This window comes from Eretmochelys imbricata, chromosome 1 (genome assembly GCF_965152235.1).
Source record: "Eretmochelys imbricata isolate rEreImb1 chromosome 1, rEreImb1.hap1, whole genome shotgun sequence".
Classification (NCBI taxonomy): domain Eukaryota; kingdom Metazoa; phylum Chordata; order Testudines; family Cheloniidae; genus Eretmochelys; species Eretmochelys imbricata.
In genome coordinates this window covers 346,434,179-346,458,280 of record NC_135572.1, presented here as the reverse complement: position 1 = coordinate 346,458,280, position 24,102 = coordinate 346,434,179, and the positions used below count along the sequence as shown (strand labels likewise).

The window sequence follows — 24,102 nt, the reverse complement described above, 5'->3', positions numbered from 1 at the left end:
TACTGTGTGGTAAAATTTGGGGCGGGGGGGAAGGAGGGGATGTTTAAAATGATGTAGTAAGTATCTATAGAATTGTCACTTAGCATCTTTTTTATTTTTTAACAAAGGTGTTTGGTGATTTTTTTTGCAAAAGTTACAGACTGTTTTCTTACATACCAACAACATTAAGAAGTATTGTAACACACATGCTCCTCAGTGAGACAGCAAACCGTTAATTGTTTTTTTTTGTAGTGAAGATGTGTCCCTTAGAAAGGTTATCTTCATGTAAGATGTTGAATCAACGTCTTTTCTGCCTTCCGGTAGCTAGCCAGGTAGAAAATAAATACCTTATGTCCTGTACTCTTTTCCGAAACAGTTAAGCCTGGCCAATATTGCCTCTATGAATAAAGCAGGTTCTAATATCCTTCCAGGGTATGCAAGTTATTACTGAGCTTTAAATGCTGACATGTTTGCCCACACAGTCACTGAGCTACCAATACCTCTTAGCTTTGAAAGGAGTATTTAGATATCTCAGGTATGGGAAGGAAACACCAACTTCACATCTACTTAAAAAAAAATCGAAATACATCATATCCCACCTAACATTGTATCAGCATTGACTCTGAACTTTCCTCTTGTAAACTGTAATTTCTACGTAAACCATCATGAATGTAATCAGGGCTGTAACTAAATTACAGGATATGATAGCCTTGTTCTATGCAGTTTGCATCATCCATGCTATGCCAAAGTAGAATCTTACAATGCACAAGAGTATGAGATTCCTTTAAAATTATAATTAGAAATTCAGCTCTAATTACTGTTCTGTGCATACTCAATTTTAGTACCATTTTAACTTAGATGGACAGACGTTTCAAATAAGAAAGAATGTACATTTCCAGTCATCAGGAAGCAGAGAGACCATAGGATCTTTGTCCTGAAGATTTACCAAGTGTGTCATATACCCACAGAGTTTATATACATAAAATCATGATAAAGTGATCAAAACAGAGCCTAAATGCAAAGAAATTATTTTGGTGTAATTTACTTTCCCCAGAAGCCTAAACTGCTATTATCCTTCAAAAGGTAACAGATTCAGAGCTTTCACAAGGGTATATCTGAAATTCTGACAGGCAGCAAATGAACAAAATATAACATCTAAAATTATTAGTTTCCAAGACACATAATGAGAGAGCAAAGGGACTGCTGGTTTAAAGGCAATTTCAGTAATCTAAAAATATTTCACCCTGCACTCAGTTTGCATCTGAAGTAAGAAGTTATAATCAGTAACATTATATAAAAGATTTGTTAAAGTTTAAAAACAGGCAAGCACAGTCACCTAAGCGCAGTGCCACTAAAGCGAAACTTACAACAAATTAAGAACTTAATTTGATCTGGTGTTTAGTTATGCCCAAGTGAGAGAGAGAACATAAAATTCACAATAATGAAACTGCCGTATGGTTTAATGAGACAAGGTGGGTGAGGTAATATCTTTTATTGGCTCAATTTCTGTTGGTGAAAGAGACAAGCTTTCGAGTTTACACAGAGCTCTTCTTCTGCCCTGTTCCAATAAACGATATTACCTTACCCACTTTCTTGCTCTATATCCTGGGACCAACACAGTTACAACACTGCATACTACTGTTTAATAATCTAAACTGACTCACTGATTAACCACAAATGAGGAAGCATACAGTAGAAGCACAAATCAAATAAGCACAATGACACACCCTCTTCTTTGAGCACAGCTGGAGTACTTATACTACAAAAAAGTGTTCAGCAAATTGCTTTTGGCTCTCTGCAATGTTAATTGGTTCCTGGATTTAGTATATGTAAGCCTAACAAAATTTGTGTTTCTACGGTGCAATAGCAGCTTTAGAAGCTAATAGAATACTCAAATTTAGTGACACATTAAGTAATCATACAAAAGTTACTCTTTTGTGAAGATATTATACAACACTGGTCCCCCGTGAAAGCTACTTATTTGTGGTAGAGAAGGAATATACTTTCATTCCATCAAACTTCACCATTAAAGCTAAAGTCCAGTCAGCCCCTAGCAGTTGAGTTTCTGTGCCACTACTTATTCCAAACAGCAATTACACAAAGAAAGTTGTTCTTTAAGTGTGCACGAGCAACTGAATGGTTCGTGAGATGGTAGAAGGAGGCAGACCATTTCTGTCTTCATCTGAATCCAGCCCCAGTCAACAGTGAAATAACTTTGGTTTCATTCCAGTTCCCTGCAGACAGATGTCCACAAAAACCACAATATAGTTTGACAACCAGCTCTTTTGTTGGCAGTCTCAGTAGATGCCAAGGACTGAGAACGCCATGGCGATTGAAGTATATCAGCAGCACGCTATGTGGGAACCCTGTTTAGTCAGGCTGTTCTATACTAAGCGTGCGCACTTCAGTCTCAAGGCTTGGCCAGCTGGCACCTTCAAGAAAATAACCCAGAGTTTTGATAGTGTCCATAGTTATTAGCGCCAGAAAGTTCCCATTGCTACTTCAAATATCCAGACCTCAATTATCCCAAACTCCGCCATTCTCCAACAGCAATGGCACCAAAGAGCCCCCAGCCATCTTGACACAGAGCCCCATCCCCAACAGCAATTACAACAGAGAGAGGTTATCATAGACCTGGTTATCTGGCAGAGTGACGCCTCTCTCTCACACACACACACACACACCCAACAGCAACAACACCAGAGAGCCCACAAATTATCCAATACCCCCCCCCCCCATCGCCCTGAGGCAGAGCCCATCCTCGGCTCAAAAGGCAGTGACACCAAAGAGCCCCCAGTTTATCTGAGCTCCCCCATCTCCTCAACGGCGATGGCATCAGACTCCCCCTGGATCACCCAAACCCCCTCATCCCGCTGGCACCGCCCCCCAGGCTCCCCACAGCGATGATGCTTCCCCAGCCAGCCCCCGGAACTCCCCACCTCCTGACACTGTCCTCACCGGCCCCCTCCCCAACAGGGCGGAGACACACACACAGGCTTAGCAGAGGGGCCTGCGCCCCTTCTCTGGTTTGCAGCTGACAGGGGTCCTGCCCCCTCCGTGAGTGGCGGGGTCCGGCTCCCCCCACCCGCAATGGAGAGCTCCGGCGCTCCACCCCTGTAGCACTCGGAATGGAGGGGTCCGCCTCCTCAACCCCTCGGAACAGAAAGGTCCGCCCCACCCCTTACCCGCGAGTGGAGGGGCCCGGCTCGCCACCCCCCGCGGCTCGGAATGGAGGAGTCCGCCTCCCCTATGACCCACCGGCCGTGAGGACGGAGCGGGGCGGCCGCCGGTCCCAAGTCGGAGCGCAGTGGCCGGACGTCCCGTCCCGTCCCTACCTTGCCTCGGCCTCCGTCCGCCTCCTCCCCGCAGGCGCTTCCCCGTACAGTGCCCCGGCCCCAGCGGCCTCCAACCAGGAAGCGCCCCGGTGTGTGACACCTACTCACTGCAGCTATGGAAACCCCACTCCCACCCCGCCTGCGGCCACAGCGCCGCCCCATAGGGCGAGCCCACGGCCGCCGCCATCTTGGGCTCACAACGAGGCTGAGGGGGACCGAGTGTCGCCACACGGGGCGAGCCCGCGGCCGCCGCCATCTTGGGCTCACAACGAGGCTGAGGGGCCCAGGTGCTGCCCTGTGCGGGAGCAGGTGCTTCTCCCTGTGTGCAAAGGGAAGGCTGGCCCTTGCTGGAGTCAGGTAACGCTGGATCCACTGGGCATGGCTCCCTGTGACAGCGGCTAGGCATGCATGGTGCTGTATAGGTATTAAATGTGGCAGGGGCCCTGGCCCAAGACGCTTGCAATCTCATGTGGACACAAGGCGAAGATAAGCTGGCCAGCACTGAGACTTGGATGGGATGGGCTGGGAGGAGAATTAGTGGGGTAACAATACAAGTAGGCAGGGGAAAGGGAAGTTCAGCAGGGGGATCACTTTTCTTTTTGTATTACAGACACTTCTGGTTGTGTTCATTTGAGTTGTACAAGACTCCTGACCCCCTCGTCTCCTGAAAGCATCAATCGAGCCCCCAAAATCGGATCTTTTAAAAAAAATGGTGACATTTAAAAAGAATTAATACCTTTGAAATGCTTTTTATTATTCTGTTTCTGAAGTGTAACGAGCACATGATTGAGCTTTTCTCCACCACCAGGAAGATTAGAAATGTACTTTAAAAAAAATGAAAGAAAACAGATTTTCCCATTATTTCTTTCAGAGCTAGGATCTTAAGCAAAACAGCAAATATCACAAGATCTAACAGCATTGCCATGGTGGTTGGGAGTTTGATTTTTTAATTTTTTTTTAATAGTGTATAGGGGGAGTGCAGTAGTTCGGGCAGCTGCTAAGAGCTGCAGAAATGAGTTGCTTATGTAGAGGCTGGCTTTAAGAAACAAGTTGTTAGGAGGGATTTGATTTGAAGAAGAGGAATGACAGATAAATGGAGACATTTTGGAAAAGAGATGCTCTGGGAATTAGTAGTTCTGGGTTCTGTTCTTGTCTTTAATCTCATAGCTTTTTAACATTCACTAACTAATCCTTCTTCACCACACCCTATACTTACTGTAATAGGCAAATATAATTTCCATTTTATAGATAGAGACTGAGGCACAGTGAGAATAAGACACAGATCCTCAAAGGTATTTAGAAGCCTAAATACCTTTGAGGATCTGGGCCTAAGTACATAACCTAGGTCACACACAAAACTACCAGCAAACAACCATACCCAGAAACAGAATCCAGTATTCTTAACTCCTCATCCTATCCCTAGATAACACTACCTTCCTAAATTACTTAAATGCCTTATTTAGGAACTGCTGAAGGCTCTGCATAGTGATTATCAAACATATGAGAGCTGATATGCAAGGTAGTGGCAGAACCTTACAGAGTGGAGAGTGGCATCAACCTTAAGTTTACTTGTCAGGGTAGGGACTTCTATGCCCCTGATCCTAGAACTACATATGCACACATGTAACTTCCCACATGTGAGCAGTCCTGTTAGTTGTGTACAAATAATATACACATACATGCCTGGTGCTTTAAAATGGGCCAGTTTACCAAAGTTGAAAATAATTAGGAACAAAATTGGGAAGGAAAAATAAACAGAAAAATATGAAAGGTAGCTGGAGCTGTTTGGAAACATTTCATTAGATGCCTAAAATCTCTCCGTTCCACAATCACCAAAGGCAGCTACTTTGATTTAGAAAAAAAAAAAAAAATTGTAGTCAAGAGGGAAGCAAACAGTAACAATAAATTATATATATATATAACACATTGAAAAAAAGGAAGGTTGACAGCAATGAACATAAATTAGAAGTTAAGAAACTACATAGGACATGATTAGGAAAAGAAGTATGAAGAATATACAGCTAGGAAGATAAGGACGGTATGATTCTTTTTTAAAACATATTAGGATTCCTTTTTTCCTGATAAGGATATAGATACATTACTAAACAGAAATAGTAACTGTGCAGAAAAAACAAATGTTAAATAAGAAGTTTTGTATTTTGAAAGATGCTGGATAATGTATTTATTTTATAATGATTAAATACTTTCTAGTTCAACAGTAACTAATGACAACGTTAAAAAGAATCTACTAAAGTTAAACATTTTAGAATCTGCAGCTCCAGATAACTTGCATCCATGAGCTGTGCTCTCTAGACCATTGATGTTGTTTTTAATAAATCTTAGAATACTGATGAAGTTCCAGAAGACTAAAAAAAATCTACTGTCGTGCTACTATTTAACCATATGACCCAAGTAATTACAGACTGGCTAGCCTGACAACAAGCCCAGGCAAAATAATGGAATACCTGATATGGGATTCAATCAGTAAAGAATTAAATGATGATAATATAATTGAATGTCTATCAGCATAGCTTAATGGGAGATCTAGTCAAACAAGCTTATTTTTTTTAATAGATTTCAAATGTGGCTGATAAAGATAACCTCTTTTACTAACTGGTGTTAAGAATTTTCTGCCCAGTGCATATTATTGAGCAAGATCTCAGGTGCTTATCCTGAGTAGGAGGTAAGTACAAGCCCCCTCCCAATTTTACAGAAAGAATAACAGGTTGCACTGGGTTGCTTCTGGCAGAGCTGGAAGTAAAACCCAAGGTTTCTACTATGGCAGATCCCCCATCTCAGTGATACAGCCTCTCAGAAAAAGTCTGGCAAATCAGGGTGCTCGGATGTGAGAGTAGTAGCATTTCACACTGACTTTGTACAGCGATAATATAACTCCAAGGTGCAGACAGTGGAGAATCAAATCTGTAGCGTCTATATGTCTCCTCTGTTCTCATCCTGTTCAGAGGAAAAGTCACAAATGGCAGTGATTTACCCTTTCAAATATTTTAGAAAGTAATTGTGATTGACTGGCATGTCAGCACCTCACAAAGCTGGAGAGACTTACAATGGCCTTTTCTTACTCCTTCCAATTTAAAGTCTTAATTGTCTTGTTCAAGATTTTAGAAGCTCTTCGAATACATAAACACATTTAGTTTTCTTCAAGCTGGGGATATTTTCCCTTCCTAAATGGCTAGTTACTTAAGATAAATGTCTTCCAAAGAGTGCGCTCTCCCTCACCTAACCCATCTGCCCTCCACTTACTACACATTCAAACTATATGTCATCATTTTCTGTTTCCTGCATGATCATTGGTTTCTCTTGTAATGTTACAACAGTGGTTGTGAAATTGTTTTAAAAGTGGAATTTTCAGAGTGGCTGACAGTGATATCATGCTTGTGTTAGCAATAACCCTACAATTCACAGGTAATGTCTCCACCAGCACTCCCTTTTTATTGCAGTGCTTAGACAGAAGAGCAACAATCAGTCTTATTTATACAGATCAAAAAATATATATGTGGTACTTTAGAAGCAAATAAGAGACACAGGGTCAGCTCATCAGTTGGTGTCTTTACTGAATTCAATGGAGCTGTACTGATTTACATCAACAAAGAGTCTCGCCCATGATCCTAGTTTTTAAAAAGTTACAGTCTGTCAGGTCTTAGGCAGTCCTCATGGTCAGAGCAGGAGTCAGGCCTACTAGACAGAGTCCAAATGCGAGAGCCCAAGGTCAAGGCACAGTCAGAGCTGGGGACTGGAGCTGAAGGTCAGAACTAAAGTTAGAGTCTGAATGCCAGAACCAAAGATCAAGACAGAGAGTCAGAACCAGGGCCAAGGATCAGAGTCCAAATGCCTGAGCCCAGGGTCAAGACAGAGCCAGACCTAGGAATTAGTGCTGATGGTCAAAGAACTGATTATCTGGAGTCAGGGAACGCAGGAGCAGTTGCAAGGCAGAAGCAAGACTGGATGCAGGGCTTGGAGTGAGACAAGCACAGGGAGGCAGAGAATCCACAGGTATGTTCATTGAGCAGCCACTGATCTACTGAAGCCGCTTGGCTTAAGAGCAAGCCATCTGAATACCTTAGCCCAGTAGTCCCCAAACTGTGGTGCATGACCCTTGGGGGGGGCACAGAGGAACATTATGGGGGGCATGGCCACCTAGCCCCACTCTGCCTCCAGCTGTGCCGCAGCCCCCAGCCCGGCCACAGCTCAACACTCAGCCATGGCCCCAGCCCCACCCCAAGCCTTGGCCCCCAGTCGTGGCCCCATCCTTGGTCTCCAGCCCCAAACACAGCTCCAGGCCTGGCCCCAGACTCACCCCCAACCGTGGCCCTGGCCTCGGCCTCTGGTCCCCAGCCTGGATGCAACTCGGCCCCTGACTGCGGCCCCGCTCCCAGCCACAGCTCCTGACCATGGCTCCCAGAGGGGAAGAAGTGCAGATGGGGGGGTCGGCTAGATGTAAAAAGTTTGGGAACCACTGCCTTAGCCAATCAGGTGGTTTTGCTGTGGCCAAGCTGCACACATTGATTGACTTACTGGTCAGGCGCAGCTGCAGGCCCTTATTGCTGACACAGTCCGAGATCTTACAGTGTTCTGGGCACACTGCATGCCAACTAAGTGAAGGCACTGAGCCCTCTGAAGGTCAGCACTTCATCTTTTTATGCCTTTATTTAGGACCCAGTACTGCAAGGGGCTGAATTCTGATATTACTGTGCTGTGATAATTAAAAACACACTATACTCAAAAGACCAACACACCAGGCTAAAGTCTCTCTATAATAAAGTAACCAGTTTAGGGTTACCAGGCACCTGTTTTTTTTACCAGAATACCTGGTCAAAAAGGGCCCCTGGTGGCTCCACTCAGCACAGCTGACCGGGCTGCTAAAAGTCCAGTTAGCCGCAGTTGCCAGCTCCCGGAAGCAGCTGGCATGTCCCTCTGGCTCCTAGGCGGAGGGGAAGCCAGGGGGGCTCCGCACGCTTCCCCTACCGCAGCGCAGGCACCACCCCGAGTGTCCACTCCAAATCTCCCATTGGCTGGGGACCACGGCCAATGGGATCTGCAGGGGCAGTGCCTGCGAGCAGTGCACAGAGCCCCCATGGTCGCGCCTGCACCTAGGAGCCAGAGGGACATGTTGCCGCTTCCCAGGAGCTGCCTGAGATCAGTGCTGCCTGGAGCGCACAGCCCGAATCTCCTCCAGTGCCCCAACCCCCTGCCCCAGCTCAGAACCCCCTCCAGGAGTCTGCGTCCCTGCCCAGAGCCCCCTCCTGGACCCCAAACCTCTCATCCCCAGCCCCACCCCAGAGCCCACACCCCCTCTCAACGCCCTGCCCCAGCCTGGAGCCCATCCCACACTCCAAACCCCTCATCCCTGGCCCCACCCCAGAGCCTTCACCCCCTAGCCGGAGTCCTCACCCCCTCCTTAAGAGTAACAAGAAGGGTTTCTTCAGGTATGTTGGCAACAAGAAGAAAGCCAAGGAAAGTGTGGGCCCCTTAACGAATGAGGGAGGCAACCTAGTGACGGAGGATGTGGAAAAAGCTAATGTACTCAATGCTTTTTTTGCCTCTGTCTTCCCGAACAAGGTCAGCTCCCAGACTGCTGTGCTGGGCATCACAACATGGGGAATAGATGGCCAGCCCTCTGTGGAGAAAGAGGTGGTTAGGGACTATTTAGAAAAACTGGACGTGCACAAGTCCATGGGGCCGGATGAGTTGCATCCGAGAGTGCTAAAGGAACTGGCGGCTGTGATTGCAGAGCCATTGGCCATTATCTTTGAAAACTCGTGGCGAACGGGGGAAGTCGCGGATGACTGGAAAAAGGCTAATGTAGTGCCAATCTTTAAAAAAGGGAAGAAGGAGGATCCTGGGAACTACAGGCCAATAAGCCTCACTTCAGTCCCCGGAAAAATCATGGAGCAGGTCCTCAAAGAATCAATCCTGAAGCACTTACATGAGAGGAAAGTGATCAGAAACAGTCAGCATGGATTCACCAAGGGAAGGTCATGCCTGACTAATCTAATTGCCTTCTATGGTGAGATTACTGGTTCTGTGGATGAAGGGAAAGCAGTGGATGTATTGTATCTTGACTTTAGCAAAGCTTTTGACACGGTCTCCCACAGTATTCTTGTCAGCAAGTTAAGGAAGTATGGGCTGGATGAATGCACTATAAGGTGGGTAGAAAGTTGGCTAGATTGTCGGGCTCAATGGGTAGTGATCAATGGCTCCATGTCTAGTTGGCAGCCAGTGTCAAGTGGAGTGCCCCAGGGGTCGGTCCTGGGGCCGGTTTTGTTTAATATCTTCATAAATGATCTGGAGGATGGTGTGGATTGCACTCTCAGCAAATTTGCAGATGATACTAAACTGGGAGGAGTGGTAGATACGCTGGAGGGCAGGGATAGGATACAGAGGGACCTAGACAAATTGGAGGATTGGGCCAAAAGAAATCTGATGAGGTTCAATAAGGATAAGTGCAGGGTCCTGCACTTAGGACGGAAGAACCCAATGCACAGCTACAGACTAGGGACCGAATGGCTAGGCAGCAGTTCTGTGGAAAAGGACCTAGGGGTGACAGTGGACGAGAAGCTGGATATGAGCCAGCAGTGTGCCCTTGTTGCCAAGAAGGCCAATGGCATTTTGGGATGTATAAGTAGGGGCATAGCGAGCAGATCGAGGGACGTGATCGTCCCCCTCTATTCGACATTGGTGAGGCCTCATCTGGAGTACTGTGTCCAGTTTTGGGCCCCACACTACAAGAAGGATGTGGATAAATTGGAGAGAGTCCAGCGAAGGGCAACAAAAATTATTAGGGGTCTGGAACACATGAGTTATGAGGAGAGGCTGAGGGAACTGGGATTGTTTAGTCTGCAGAAGAGAAGAATGAGGGGAGATTTGATAGCTGCTTTCAACTACCTGAGAGGTAGTTCCAGAGAGGATGGTTCTAGACTATTGTCAGTGGTGGAAGAGGACAGGACAAGGAGTAATGGTCTCAAGTTGCAGTGGGGGAGGTTGGATATTAGGAAAAGCTTTTTCACTAGGAGGGTGGTGAAACACTGGAATGCGTTGCCTCGGGAGGTGGTGGAATCTCCTTCCTTAGAAGTTTTTAAGATCAGGCTTGACAAAGCCCTGGCTGGGATGATTTAATTGGGTATGGGTCCTGCTTTTGAGCAGGGGGTTGGACTAGATGACCTCCTGAGGTCCCTTCCAACCCTGATGTTCTATGATTCTATGATTCCTACACTCCCAACCCCCTGCCCAGCCCGGTGACAATGAGCAAGTGAGCGAGGGTTGGGGAGAGTGAGCAACAGAGGGAGGGAGATGGAGTGAGCAGGGGGCAGGGTTAGGGTGTTCGGTTTTCTGCAATCAGAAAGTTGGTAACCCTAAATCTATTTCTTTCTACCAGATGCAAGACAAATGTCAAAGTTCATAATATAAGGACTGTATGATCTTCTAGGCAACTATTTCTCAGTATGATGTGCCCTTTATTTTTGTCCTTCCATGGAGTCTTTAAAACCTATCACTCTTTTCAATAAAACAGTATTTTTAAAACATTTGTGAAACCTTCAACATGTGTGCAGAACCATCCAACGGAACCATGACATCTTATTGTTGTAACCTTGACTAACAGCAAATTTTCTATAGAGCCTTTCACTGTAGTATCTACGATCTTCCCAGGTAAACTGGATTGACATTGTGGGGGCTTCACAGTGTCGTCTTCTCCCTTCCATAGTTATTAGAGGTTCTGCTTGGGGGTATAATTTGTGTGTCCCCGCTATTCTGTTTATGGTGGCATTAAATGGAAGGTCTTCCATTGTGTCTTGAGGATGATCAGACTTTGAATGAGCCTCATCTCCTTCACTAGCTCATTTCACAGGTGAACTCTTTGAACGGGTACATCTTATTTCAAAGTCTTAGGCATTGTATCCTGGGCTTTATCAGCTGTCTTTGTGGGTCACAGTATAAATGGAATCGCTGCGGTAGTTAGGTTCCACCCCACTAATGGCATTGAAAATCGGGACCAAGTCTTCAAATTGGTAGCAATAGCAGACTGGAAGCCAAGCAGAAGTATCAGAGCATGGTAGTAATGTGCTTGTAGCAGCCTATCCCACTGAGCAAGTCCATTATGCTAGGCACTGTACAAACCCAGACAAAGACACGTTCCAGGCCCTGAAAAGCATAGCTGTGACATTACAGAATGATGCATTCTGGGGCTTCAAATGATAGCAGAGCCAGTAGGAATTTGTTGGACTTCAAACAAATTTTAAAAGGTTTTGGTTTGCTTTGGTTTTGTGCTGCATACTCATCTTAGCCTGGTTAGTGTGGGGAAATTCAGCACATTCTTGTGTAGCATGTGGGGTTTCCCTTTTTTCTTGCAGATCACTTTTAAGGTGTCTGATTTGGTGTTTTAGTCTGTGTCACTTGAAGTGTAAACTGATTATTGCATGGTCATGCAGCCCGAGAACCTGTAAGTATCTGAATAAATACAAGCTTTAGCCTTAAAATCAAAACTCACCGTTCAGTCTTGGAGGCTTGTCAATTTTAAAAACTACACTAACCATTGTAAAGGATATTTTTGAAATGTGATTTGATATGAAATCATTAAAGCAGTAGGAACAGTACGGGCCAGGCAGCTATTCCAGTGTCATGCAATAATGCATGTCAATATTATGTAAAGTTAAATGTACTCAACTTTAAAATAGTGCCTGTTATTGAAAATAATTAGTGGGGGCAGATTGCAGCAGAGCAAAAGTGTGTTGTGGGAAGGGATGGAACTAGGAATCTGAGTAGGAGTGTTTGCCCTTTACTCCATTCAGGTTTTAGTACTGAATTGCAGTCCTCTCATTTTTCTGGCTGCCTAAATCTTATTTTCTGTTCCCTTTGGTTCCCATTGTTCATTTGGCCTCATATAGTTCCATTGTCAGCTGACTTCTTTTGTTTTCTTAGGTTCAGCTCAGTTGATTGAGGCCTCCGCTCCTGCTGGCTGCTGTCTTCCTAATCGGTTTTGAATGTATGTAGTGCATCCTGTCACTGCCTGATCAAATGGGCTGTTTCTGTCAAGACAAATTTTCTGCATCTCTCTGCCTCCCTCTCTTCTCTCATATTTTCTGTCTCCTCTCCCATTTTCTTGCCTTTCTCCGTTAACCTCTTCCTGTCTCTGTCTCCCCTCTGTTATCTCTGTTTCATATCCTCTTTGTTTCTTTGTCCCTTTCTCTACTTATTTAATTTTGATTGAGCCCTCAGTACATTCGCAGGGTTGATAAAAAGTGTTTACACAGAAAAATTGAATAAATGGATACAACACAACACCACTTTTTAAAGAATTTCTGTTGTACCCCATTGCCTTTCTGAGAAATTAAAAGCTACACAGATACTAAAAAATACATTACCTGTCAGCAAATGGAAACTGCAAACACGGATGCTACACTAGAGCTTTCTCCATGACTCTATATAGAACAGGCAGCTATACCTGGATGTGTAGAAAAGGCCAAGAGCCTAATTCAGGAAAGCCCTTACGCATGTGTTTTATGATGTGCTGATGCTTAAGTGCTGTCCTGAATCAGGATGTTTTCCTGAATTGGGGTGTCAGTTTAGAATTACCTGGCCTGATCCTGTTCCCAAAGCAGAATGAGCAGGGAGGCGATCATGGAGAGAAAAAGAGGACATAATCAGATGGTGTAATTTACACCATAAGGAGAAGGGGATGTGATAGAACAGGAAAGAAACCAATTAAGTTGTACTAAGATAAAGCAGAGGGTTATTGGTGATGATGCAGAACAAGGGAAGATGCCAGCTTAGAGTTTTGCATTCCCATGTGTGTTTTCAAGGCTTGCAATTGGAAAAGGTGTGTTTTTGTAAACTGTGCAGATCTGATAGGGAGCCATTATGAGCAATAAATCTGGAATATAAGGATACCATTTTTATGGAGTCACTTTTCAGAACACAACTACACTTAAAGCTAAAGTTAATTTATGCCATTCATCCACTGCTCAAAAAATGACTGAAATTATTTTCCTCATATTTAGCAGAAAAATTCATCTCTGGGCTGACAGCAAGAATGGCAAGTTTCAATGCCAAGAAAGAATTTCCCATAAAGTTACAAACAAATGAAAACAGGAGACTATAATGGAAAATTGTAGGTACACGGAGCTATAGTGTTTGTTAATGCAAAAGCTGTAATTACATGTCTAATATAGTGCAAAAGTTAATCTTCAGTATCTTTTCCATTTGCTGCTGAGACAAGCAGACAGGCATATAGAGAAGTGTAATGGATTCTGATGGATAAGGAACATATTCAGTTCACTCAGGTAGAGCTCCTTGTGGGATATCAGAATACATTTGTTCAAGAGTGTGATGTTCACAGTCTTTTCCCTGACTCTTCTGTTTGCATATTTCTAAATAAAATGTACACCAAAGCTACCTTTTTAAAAATTACCACAGAATAGTATTGGAAATTATTCAAGTCTTCTGTTCAAACGTAAGTGATGCAAACAGAATTGACTATAAAATTGTAATTTATACATCTGCAGCCCTGATAGTCATGTTCAGCTGAGGCATGCTCAGCCAAAACACAGGGTGGAGGTACAAACGTGGCTTTAAAACACATCTTCCCCCTGTCATGGGACATTGTATATTAGACCAGTCCCCAGTGCAAGATAAAGCAGCCTTAAGGTTCCCAAACAGGCCATTACCTCAGCATAACTTGCCAGGGAAAATGGAAGACCTGACTATACCCCCTATGCTACAGGGTGGAACTGGAATCGTAGCCATTACATTAGCAGTACACCACCAGAGGATTCCCCTACATCTGACCACAAAGGCAGCTTCGCAGCATTGGAGCATCACAAAGCTACCTTAGCAAAGGAGAGACACTGGCCTACCCACCTGTGGGATATAAATATTGTTTATCACATCACAAAAGTCATTAAGCAAATGAGGAGTTTTGTGAAAGCCAAGACACCAAATAATAGAGTTTTCAGTCATCCTAGATTCCTATTTATCATAGTAATTTACTATTATCACTGCCATGCTCTCCCCCCCCCCCTTCCCAAGCTGAAAATATATTCAGGGTTCAATCTGACTGCATTTCAGATCAATCAAGAACAGGAAGCATCGATTTTCTTAAATACCGGGGGGGAAAAAGTGAATTTGTGCAAGGGCACACATACCTTGAGATATATGAGCCAATCGGCTTGAAATGTTGTTTTGCCCTGACCTGACAAGGCTGACTGTCTCAGGCAACACATAATCTCTTTTAATATACTACCAGGAATGTGATGGCTGTTTGAGAACGCTTCCAAAATGCAGTTTATCTTGAGAGTTGACACCTTAATAGAAACTATACCATCTCTTTGGGAACTCTGTTAGAAGCAAAAATTAATAAGGGTTATTGTTGATTCTGGGGAGAGACGGATGGTGAGAGAGACTGAATCAACTTGTCATAGGTTTTGAGCAGGACTTAAAAAAATTATGTGCCCAGCATATGAAGGCTGTCTCTAAACAGACCTGTATGACAAAGCCACTGGAATTGCCTGTTTAACCTGGGAAACTCACAGGGCTGTGTCCTTTGCATCAACAGCTTTTGTAACAGGGTCATTCTCTCATTCGTCAGCATGATTTAAAGTTGCGCACTTAAGACTCAAGTAAGCTTCTTTGCAAACACTGTCAAGTATGGGATCATAATGAGAAGAGATTACATGGAAGCTAATTATGTTATGTTGCATTTGAAATAATTCCATGTAAAAATTAAAAGAATACTGGGTTGAAAAAAGAATACACACAGTAGTTAATCATGAAATGATATGAGAATATATAAAAACAGTGCAGTATGCAGGGAAAGGCCACATATTGAGTACAGGACAGAGTTTTCTTTAAAGTGCCAATCCCTGAGGACTGTGATGGCTTGTGGGACTGAGAATAGATGAATTTGAATCTGACCCAGGTTTGTTTCCACCTGTCTGTGGACCATACGAAATGAGCTGGTGGTCACTAAACAAGTGCCTGCATCATAGAACATAAGCAGAGGTCTCTGAGCAATGTTGTGGATTGAATGGGCATCGAAACTAGACCGGTGCTTCCAGCTTTATGCTGGTGGGGCAGTTGGTGGAGGCTTGCACTGCCACTGCTGTGCTGTGCTTGCTTGCTTGATGGCTAGATGGTGGACTACCATCCCTAGTTGATCGATAACTTTACAAGCATAGCATTTACTTTTAGAAAAATTGGAGTCAAGGGCTATAGGGGAATCTAAACAATTAGAGATTATTTTGACTGATCCTTCATTTTCACTGTAATTTCTGTTGACCCAATGAGTCAAATTTAGCCTCACTGTAAGTGGGCATGACTGCAGTGGAATTGAACCTTCTTAAAGCCAGATTGAATTTGAGCCAGTGATACTAACCTACAGTTCTGCCAATCTCCGTGCCTGAAATTACAAATTAGGAAGCAGGCCAAGGATTGCGTGTTCAGATTTAGAACAGGACTGGGTTTAGGCTATAGATCAGAGTTTGCGACGGAGGCTAACCAGCCAGGTCTGACAGCATCAAAAGTTCTTGATCTGTTATTGTGAGATTTCCCACCACCTTGAGTCACAAAAACCAGATCCAGAAAATAAGTCCCTTCTGGTTTTGGATTCAACCCACGAGCCAAAGAGGTGGTTTTCAAGTCCAATCAGTCCCTATAAAGTTCACTGAGGAGTAGTTAGTTGGATTTCAGATTCCAGTTCAGGGTTTTATCTAGTTTTAGAGTCTGGTTCAAGCTGCAAAAGGGTCAGATCTGGATTTTACAACCACCCACATGTCTGCAGCAGCTTGGATCTAACATTTCACTTGGGCCCATTATAAAGGTACAGGCCATTTACAGAGACCATTTTTAACCCTCTCAAAAAGTGGGAGAATGTTTTGATCTGGGGTTGTGATCTGGACCTGTCTGATCAGAGGAACATTCTTAATAGTAGGTGCTCTATAATAAAGAACAAAATTGTCAGACACATAAATTAACATAATTTGTTGGGGAAGAGTCAACATAGTTTTTGTAAAGGGAAATAATGCCTCACCAATCGACTAGAATTCTATGAGGGGGCCAATAAGCATGTAGCCAAGGGGGATCCAGTGGATATAGTGTACTTAGATTTTCAGAACACCTTTGACAAGGTCCCTCACCAAAGGCTCTTAAGCGAAGTAAGCAGTCATGGGGTAAGACGGAAGTTCCTCTCATGGATTGGTAACTGGTTAAAAGATAGGCAACAAACAGTAGGAATAAATGGTCAGTTTTCAGAATGGAGAGAGGTAAATAGTGGTGTCCCCCAAGGGTCTGTACTGGGACCAGTCCCATTCAACATATTCATAAATTATCTGGAAAAAGGGGTAAACAGTGAGGTGGTAAAATTTGCAGATGATACAAAACTACTCAAGATAGTTAAGGCCCAGGCAGACTTAAGAGCTACAAAAGGATCTCACAAAAGTGGGTGACTGGGCAACAAAATGGCAGATGAAATTCCATGTTGATAAATGCAGAGTAATGCACATTGGAAAACATATGTATAGCTGGGATTATAAAGTGGAGTCTAAATTAGCTGTTAACACTCAAGAAAGATCTTGGGGTCATTGTGGATAGTTCTCTGAAAACATCCACTCGATATGCAGCAGCAGTCAAGGTAACAGAATGTTGGGAATCATTAAGAAGGGATAGATAAGACAGAAAATATCATATTGCTGCTGTATAAATCCATGGTATGCCCACATCTTGAGTACTACATACAGATGTGATCACGCCATCTCAAAAAAGATATATTGGAATCGGAAAAGGCTCAAAAAAGGGCAACAAAAATGATGAGGGGTATGGAACAGCTTCTGTATGAGGAGAGATTAATAAGACTGGGACTTTTCAGCTTGGAAAAGAGACAACTAAGGGGGGATATGATAGCAGTCTATAAAATCATGACTGATGTGGAGAAAGTAAATAAGGAAGTGTTATTTACTCCTTCTAAGAACAAGAACTAGGTGTCACCATGAAATTAATAGGCAGCAGGTTTAAAACAAACAAAAAGAAGTATTTCTTCACAACGCAAAGTCAACCTGTGGAACTCTTTGCCACAGGATGTTCTGAAGGCCAAGACAAATAGGGTTCAAAAAAGAACTAGATAAATTCATGGAGGATAGGTCCATCAATGGACCTATTAACCAGGATGGGCAGAGATGATATTCCTAGCCTCTGTTTGCCAGACGCTGGGAATGGGTGACAGGGGATGGATCACTTGATGATTACCTGTTCTGTTCATTCCCTCTGGGGCACCTGGCACTGGTCACTGTCAGAAGATGGCTAGATGGACCTTGGGTCTGACCCAGTATGGCTGTTTTTATGTTGTTCTTACGCCTTTTAACCAAAGAAACAAATACCTTTAAAACAAAATCTGTACCAGTTGCCAGCCAGATGGTAGTGAATTGTTAGATTCTATCAGCAAAACAGAGGAAGGAAATGTTTTAAAACAAGATTATGTTATTTTCCCTTGTTCTTATTATGAAACCTTTCTGAAATGAAATGAAATGAACTTTTAAAAACTTGGAACCTCTTCCTGGGGCATGAATGGAACCAGACAAACTGGAGGCTTACAAGGAAGCAATTAAAAACAAGGGAACGTATAGCAGCAAGCAACTGAAACAAAGTACCCATGGCTGAGTTTCCAGTTTGGGAGGACATATAGTGAAATACATTGAAGAATAAAAGGAAAAATAATTATTCCATTAAAATATATGGTGTTTGTTTCCCCTTTAATTGCCACAGATTGGATGGTAGCTGGGTTTCTCATTCTCAGAGGGAAATAAGACTGAAAGCTGGGAAAGGAGATAAGATAAGCAATTGTGTATCCACCTCACTGGGGTTATGAAGTTTAACTAGTATTTGTAAAGTACTCTGAGATCCTTGAATGAAAGGTACTGAATAAAGGCAGCATACTATTATCATCAAAGAATCATAGAAAATTAGGGTTGGAAGAAACCTCAGGAGGTCATAGAGTCCAACCCCCTGCTCAAAGTAGGGCCAACTCCAACTAAATCATCCCAGCCAGAGCTTTCTCAAGCCAGGCCTTAATCTCTAAGGATGGAGATTCTACCACCACCCTCCTAGTGAAATAGTTTTTCCTAATATGCAACCCAAACCTCCTCCACTGCAAATTGAGACCATTGCTCCTTGTTCTGTCATCTGCCACCACTGAGAACAGCCGAGCTCCACCCTCTTTGGAACCCTCCTCAGGTAGTTGAAGGCTGCTATCAAATCCCCCCTCATTCTTCTCTTCTGCAGACTAAATAAGCCCAGTTCCCGCAGCCTCTGCTCATAAGTCATGTGCCCCAGCCCTCTAATCATTTTCATTGCCCTCTGCTGGACTCTCTCCAATTTGTCCACATCCTTTCTGTAGTGGGGGGCCCCAAAACTGGACACAATACTCCAGATGTGGCCTCACCAGTGCCAAATAGGGGGAAATAATCACTTCTCCCAATCTGCTGGCAATGCTCCTACTAATGCAACCCAATATGCCGTTAGCCTTCTTGGCAACAAGGGCACACTGCTGACTCATATCCAGCTTCTCATCCACTGTAATCCCCACATCCTTTTCTGCAAAACTGCTGCTTATCCAGTCGGGCCCTAGTCTGTAGCAGTGCATGGATTCTTCCGTCCTAAATGCAGGACTTTGCACTTGTCCTTGCTGAACCTCAGATTTCTTTTGGCCCAATCCTCCAATTTTTCTAGGTCACTCTGGTCCCATTCCTACTTCCCCACAGCTTAGTGTCATCCGCGAACTTGCTGAGGGTGCAATCCATCCCATCATCCAGATCATTAATGAAGATATTGAACAAAACTGGCCCCAGGACCAATCCCCCAGGGCACTCTGCTTGATACTGGCTGCCATCTAGACATCAAGCCATTGACCACTACCCATTGAGCCCGACGATCTAGCCAGCTTTCTGTCCACCTTATAGTCCATTCATCCAGTCCAGACTTCTTTAACTTGCTGGCGTGAATACTGTGGGAGACCATATCAAAAGCTTTGCTAAAGTCAAGGAATATCACATCCACCACTTTCCCCATATCCACAGAGCCAGTTATCTCATCATAGAAGGAAATCAGGTTGGTCAGGCATGACTTGCCCTTGGTGAATCTATGTTGCCTGTTCCGATCACCTTCTTCTCCAAGTGCTTCAAAATGGATTCCTTGAGGATCTGCTCCATGATTTTTCCAGGGGCTGAGGTGAGGCTGACTGGTCTGTAGTTCCATCATTAAAGAAAAAGAATGGAATGGAACATCATGAGGAAAGTCATCTGATACGTAAATAGTCCAAAAATATTGATTTAAATGCCCTCCAATCCAACGAAATACTTAAATACCATTTTTGTATTCCTCTTACACAAGCCAAATTGAGTACAGAGGACCAGATCCTGGTCTGCACCCATTCATACCAGCTGAGGATTTCACCATAGTTCAAATTTAACGTATAACCAGATAAGGCAAATCACAAATGTGAGATATAAGACTGAAAAGATACAAACGAGGCACAGTGCTGCTGCCCTGCTCCTTCTTCTGTTTTGAAGTAGGGTGAAAATTGCATTTGGGAGAAAGCAGAGAACAGCAGGAGTGTTAGCTCATTATGTTGGCCCCCACCTAAAATTAATCCACTATCCCTTCATAGCACAAAGGGCTTAGAAATATACTCTGCCAGGACTAATATTTCCATTGTGCCAGATAATTAAATTACACAGCATTTGTCGCTTAAAATACATCATGGGTTTTCATACAACAGTGAAAATCTGTCTCACACCAGCTGTATCAGCCTTTCCTTGATGATTTTACTCTTGGACATCTGGGTTCCACTGTAATTTCACACATGCAAAGTCATGACCTTGCCAGCTATATCCCATCAACCACCACACCAATCATTCCTAAGGGGATATCACACAGGAGCAAGGACCGTCTTTTTATGCCTTCCTGTGCAGAAAAGGAGCTCAGTTCTCCCTGTGACACTGTCTCTCCACACCTTGTGGAGGGGCAGGGCAGATCAATACATACTCTTACCCCTCCAACTCCATGGAGATTCCCTGGTTTTTTCCTATAGCATCCCCTCCACAGTAAGAGGACCTTGGATGGTGATGACCCAACCAATAAGCAGCCCTGGTACTGCAGCCCCAATGAAGCCAAGCTGGTAGTAATAAGTGTGGGGAAACCACCAGGGACACAGAGCTGCAACAGAGGCACAGGACTTACACACAGATGATCCCAGGTTTACAGTGCATCTGAAGGATTTCTGGGCAAGCTCCATGCAGGTGGGGATCACAAGGATACCCTAATTGAACATACTCCGATTACTTACCCAGATGTTGCTGGGTGAGATTCTTTTGGACTGTGAGGACAGGAGGTCAGACTAGATCATACGGGCTTTAAAAATCTAGAATCTTAATTGCTGTGATGGAATAAATGGAGAGAAGTGTTCTTTTAAGTAATTGGCTTTGGAAAGTATAATGAATGCCTTGAATTGCAGCGAGACCCAAACACGTAGCCTGTACAAATATCAAACAGGCGATTGCATTAGGTGGGAAAGTCTTTCCCCCACTTCCCAGTGGCCCAGCCTTATGCTGTTTCTTTGCTAAATATCCTAAAAACAGGATCTGCCTTTGCAGAACTAGATTAGATTGATTTGTTCTTTTCAGGCTTATGGGCATTTTATCTATCTGACTTTTGTGAAACACGCACTGTGACTGGCTGTTCTCATAGAAAAGAAAATGTTTACCTTTAATGGAAATGTGCTCGATGGATGACACATTCCATTAACAAGCGTATAATTCAGTCTTCTGACTGCAGACAAAAATTCACAATTTGTAGGTGCTAATGTCCTCAGGTGGTGATAATACGTTGTATGTATGTAAAGTTTGGTACATTCACATATGCTTCAAAGTATTCATAGTGCAATCTGTTTTTGCCTGGGATGATGATGATGCATGTGTATATAACTCAGTGTCTTAAATGCTAATGAAGGCATTCAGATACTACTGTACAAATATCTTGTAAGCAGATGGCTCTGCCACTCTATTCCTCATATCACACCACTGGATATTGGCCACACTTACCACCTTCTCAGGGTTTCTCTTTAAACAACAAACAAATATCATCCTTCCTCTTAAACTAGTCTGTTCTGAGGGTTTCTCTTTGCAGGTCAGGGACTGCTTTATTTTATCTTTATGGTCAGGGACTATTTGTCTAAGAACTATGATAGAAACACAACATGGGCCACCAACAGAGGTTGAGAACAATGTGACTTGCATGTTGTCCTTAAGAAAACAACTCTCTGCCCACATAGGTAAATTGGGCTAACACTTTGGTACCAACGACAGAATCTAAAAATGATTTAAAGGGGAGAAGCAGGTTTGCATGTTAGGAGAAGAAGGTTATTCTTTGGCAAAAGCAGCTTTCTTTCTGCTAAGGACAGGAAACTCCCTTCTTATCCATAATCAGAGAATGTTCCTAAAAACAGAAAACTGTTGCTGAGCCACACTGAGCCATCTGGATGCAATGACACACATTACCAGTGCCAAGTTCTTCTCTTAGTTACATGGATGCAGCTCCTATTGCATAAATCAATGGAAATTGAAACCATGTAATTGAGAGCAGAATATGGCCCACAAGCTTTATTTCTTCACACAACAGAAACGTTCACACTGGTGTAATCAATGATTGTCAGTGTAGCCATAAAGAAAAAAGGGATTCTGGGCACAGATTCTGGTCCCTGCTCTAGCAGTGCAAAGCAGACAGAAAGCCAGCTCAATCAGTTATCTCAGAATTCCCTCCATGTAGGAGGAATCCTGAGGTGACATGGAGCTGGTGTAAGGGATGGAAAAATAGGAGTGAGGCCAGAATGTCTCTGCTCTGGCTATTCCTGGTTGTCAGAATGGCTGCATGGGGCTATGGGCAGCTAGGCACAACTTAAAACAGCCTTTGAGCTGCTCTAACTTACACTGTGGACAGAACTAGTGCTTAAATAAGCATTTAGATGCCTAACTTTAGGCCTCAAGGTCTGACGGTTTTGGCCAATATTCTTTAACAGGCTGCTGTTTCCTGTGTGGTTGTTATGTAGGCTGTGTTACATAACCTTCCCTGCATTTTTCTTTTTTTAAATGGGTTTAGAAAGAAAAAAAGTAAGGTAGGTAACAATAGAGCCTTGGCTAAAGGCCAGGCAATTACATTGTGTCTCCCTAGATGTGCAAACCTATCTAAGGGTGCATCTACACTGGAGCTGGAAGATGTAATTCCCAGCTCAAGACGACATACCCATGCTAGCTCTGATCAAGCTAATGCACTAAAAATAGAAGTGTGGCCACATTCACACTAACAAAGGGAGTGGTTAGCCAATCCAAGGATGTACCTGGAGTTTCAGATGGGCTCACACTTGGGGCAGCTAGCCCCACCTGCTGCTCACATGGCTGTAGCTACACTTCTATTTTCAGTACATTTGCGCTAGCTTGATCAGATTTAGTGTGGTTATGTCTACTTGAGCTGGAAATTACACTGTTTAGCTCTAGTGTAAATACATGCTAAGTATTTACATGGCTCTGTGCAGTTTGCTGAGTACATTGGGAACTTTTAATGAAAGATAATGTCTGAATATAATTTATCATTGTGATTCTTTGCTGTAGGAAGGGTAAGTAAGCTATGCTGAGTTTACTAGTGAGTGCATCATATCCATTATGGACAGATCCTGGATTTCTCATGAATCCCAAACTGGCTTCATTAGAAGTATTAAGTGTTCAAGGAATGCAAGATCAGGTCCATAAAGTCAGCAAGTGAAATCCTAACCCCAGTGAAGTCAATGAGATTTTTGCCATTGACTTCAATAAGAGCCAGGATTTCACCCAGAAGGCCTTCAAAAGTCAGACACCTTTATATTCTTAGCAATTAGGATTAAACCCTGTTGCCACAGTGAGATACTGAACTTGTTGTCATAAATATAAAGGGAAAGGTAACCACCTTTCTGTATACAGTGCTATAAAATCACTCCTGGCCAGAGGCAAAACCCTTTCACCTGTAAAGGGTTAAGAAGCTAAGGTAACCTCACTGGCATCTGACCCAAAACAACCAATGAGGGGACAAGATACTTTCAAATCTGGAGGGGGATGGGGGAAACAAAGGGTTTTGTCTGTCTGCGTGATGCTTTTGCCGGAAACAGATCAGGAATACAAGCCTTACAACTCCTGTAAAGTTAGTAAGTAATCTAGCTAGAAAATGTGTTAGATTTTTTTTTGTTTAATGGCTTGTAAAATAAGCTGTGCTGGAGGGAATGTATATTCTGTTTTTTGTGTCTTTTTGTAACTTAAGGTTTTGCCTAGAGGGATTCTCTATGTTTTGAATCTGATTACCCTGTAAAGTATTTACCATCCTGATTTTACAGAGGTGATTCTTTTACCTTTTCTTTAAATAAAATTCATAGATACTAAGGTCAGAAGGGACCATTATGATCATCTAGTCTGACCTCCTGCACAACGCAGGCCACAGAATCTCACCCACCCACTCCTGCAAAAAACCTCTCACCTATGTCTGAGCTATTGAAGTCCTCAAATCGTGATTTAAACACTTAAAGGAGCAGAGAATCCTCCAGCAAGTGACCAGTGCCCCATGCTACAGAGGAAGGTGAAAAACCTCTAGGGCCTCTTCCAGTCGCCCTGGAGGAAAATTCCTTCCCGACCCCAAATATGGCAATCTGCTAAACCCTGAGCATACGGGCAAGATTCACCAGCCAGGTACTACAGAAAATTCTTTCCTGGGT

General features: G+C 43.5%; 1 protein-coding gene across 4 annotated transcripts in view; it reads right to left on the bottom strand.

The window, feature by feature from the left end:
* USP6NL (USP6 N-terminal like) overlaps window positions 1-3,403 on the bottom strand; it is a 214,965-nt gene extending 211,562 nt beyond the window's left edge. Inside the window, exon 1 of one of the 4 annotated variants that reach the window (XM_077836674.1) lies at window positions 3,315-3,403. The gene's annotated coding sequence lies outside the window, so the exon portion shown is untranslated. Of the gene's footprint in view, window positions 1-2,970; window positions 3,060-3,164 lie in introns of those variants that run through there. The other 3 variants (XM_077836681.1, XM_077836689.1, XM_077836699.1) reach the window with 3 other exon arrangements.
* Window positions 3,404-24,102: the final 20,699 nt, after the last annotated feature.